The sequence below is a fragment of the Agelaius tricolor genome, unplaced genomic scaffold, assembly GCF_023055355.1.
Source record: "Agelaius tricolor isolate 1412-34295 unplaced genomic scaffold, bAgeTri1.0.p SCAF_39, whole genome shotgun sequence".
NCBI lineage: Eukaryota > Metazoa > Chordata > Aves > Passeriformes > Icteridae > Agelaius > Agelaius tricolor.
In genome coordinates, this window is record NW_027269299.1 from 5,185,001 (window position 1) to 5,187,500 (window position 2,500).

At 55.4% G+C, this 2,500-nt stretch overlaps 1 pseudogene; it reads left to right on the forward strand.

The window, feature by feature from the left end:
• LOC139603545 (28S ribosomal RNA) overlaps nt 1–2,500 on the forward strand; it is an 8,324-nt pseudogene that overhangs the window by 2,080 nt on the left and 3,744 nt on the right.

Here is a 2,500-nt window from a genome sequence, read left to right on the forward strand (position 1 = left end):
CCTCAGCAAAGGGAGTGGGGTTCAGATCCCCGAATCCGGAGTGGTGGAGACGGGTGCCACGAGGTGCCCAGTGCGGTGATGCATCCGATCCTGGAGAAGCCGGCGGGAGCCCCGGGGAGAGTTCTCTTTTCTTTGTGAAGGGCTGGGCGCCCTGGAAAGGGTTCGCCCCGAGAGAGGGGCCCACGCCTTGGAAAGTGTCGCGGTTCCGGCAGCGTCCGGTGAGCTCTCGCTGGCCCGTGAAAATCTGGGGGAGAGGGTGTAAGCCTCGCACTGGGCCGTACCCATATCTGCAGCAGGTCTCCAAGGTGAACAGCCTCTGGCATGTTGGAACAATGTAGGTAACGGAAGTTGGCAAGCTGGATCCGTAACGTTGGGATAAGGATTGGCTCTAAGGGCTGGGTCGGTCGGGCTGGGCGCGAAGCGGGGCCGGGCGCACCCTGTGTCAGGACGAGGCACCGCGCGCAGGTGAGTGCGCTCCGCGTGGCCCTCCCGGGTGCCGGGGCATACGCGGGTGCACGCAGCGTCGACCCTGGACACACGCCAGGCCCTTCCCTTGGATCGCCCCAGCTGCGGCGGCCATCGCCCGCCCTCCCCTCCACCCCCCCTCCGCCTTGCCGCGGCCGGCGCCCCAGCGGCGATCGCCACCATCGTCGTAGCACGCCGCTGCCCCGTCGGTTCCTGCCGGCGGGGTCCCCGCGGCGCACGGCCGTGGCCAGCGTCAGCCAAGCAGTTCGCACGGGGGAGGGTCCCTGGAGGGGGTCTCCGGGCTGGCGCCCCGCCTCGGCCGGTGCCTAGCAGCCGGCTTAGAACTGGTGCGGACCAGGAGAATCCGACTGTTTAATTAAAACAAAGCATCGCGATGTGATTTCTGCCCAATGCTCTGAATGTCAAAGTGAAGAAATTCAATGAAGCATGGGTAAACAGTGGGAGTAACTATGACTCTCTTACTACCTGAAACCTGGCCCCCTGGTTGGACAGGGGCGACGGGTTCGGAGGTGGGCTGACCACCCAATCCGTTCCCGATGTTGAATCCGGTCATGACTCGGCTATTCCAAATCCAAATCCGTTTCTCGGAGGAGGAAACTGGGGGCAGCTGTTACACCTTACTAGGGTATCGGTGGGCACTCAGACCTCCTGAGATGATTTTGTAACATCTACAACCACCAAATTGACAGAAAATGAATTGGACTTGCTGGTGAATTTCTCTTTAGAACTATATAGGTCAGATCTGCAGGAGCATGTACAGGGGGTGGTTCATGTTTCTGTTAATGGGGGGGTGTTGAACGGGTTTCCTGAGGTGTTTGAACAGCCTACATCACAACTGAGTGAGGGGGATGACTTAAATCCTAGTCCCCCTAAGGACGATGATCAGAATGTACTTGGGAAGGGAGGCAGTGGGAAGGGGGAAGAGGGTACACCAGAGGCATTGCCTCCAGTGCCTGAGGTCTGCAGTGAACAAGCACCGGATGACATGGTGAAGGTGACTGTTCCTGACAAAAATCCACCATGTCCTTGCTGTGGTACCCAGGTCAACTCGATGTTGGCCCTAATTGAACACCTTAAGGGGTCTCACGGGAGGAAGAGGGTGTGCTTTCGGTGTGCCTAGTGTAGGAGGGAGAATTTTAACCATCACAGTACTGTTTGTTATTTTGCAAAGTGCAAGGGTCTGAAGGATGCGGGACCTCCAGTGGGAGAGTGGATATGTGAGGTATGCAGTAGAGATTTTATGACTAAAATTGGCCTAGGACAACACAAAAGATTGGTACATCCACTGGTTAGAAACCAGGAGAGGATCGATGTTTCCCAACCGAAAGAAACATCAAACTGAGGAGCCCACAAAAGATGCTGGACAAAGGAGGAGGAAGATCTACTTGTCAAGCTGGAGGTACAGTTCGAGAGTCACAAAAACATTAATAAGCTCATATCGGAACACTTAACAAGCAAAACAGCTAAGCAGATTGGTGATAAAAGGAGAATGCTGCTCAGGAAGACTGGAGTGGGTGGGGGAGCAGCTGGGAACTTGAAATCAGAACCTGGGTCAAGTCATCAATCCCAGGCAGGAACTGTGAACAATGGACTTGGGGGGAACCACCAGCCGGGAGGACCAGCTGCTGGGAAGGGAACAATAGAGACATCTGGACACCACCTTGATAGGGATAGTGGTCCCTGGGAAACCGTTGGCCAGCAGAGGGCAGGGTGACTGCAGGCTCGTTATCAGAAAAGGATCAAAGAACGTTTATCAGAGGGGACAATTAACAACTTCCCCAGAGCATTTGAACAGTTATTAGAAGGCCAAAAGGTGCGACCACTGCTCAATCAGACAGCGCAGGACTGCTTTGGTTGCCTGGAATCAGTGAGCCAAATAAGAACAGCACTCCGGGGGAAAAGCAAAAGGAAACTCGGGAGGAGCAGCCAAGAAAACAGTTTCAGAAGTGGATGAAGGACAGAGCGATCAAAAGAGGTAACTACCTCCGCTTTCAGCGTTTATTCCATCTAGACG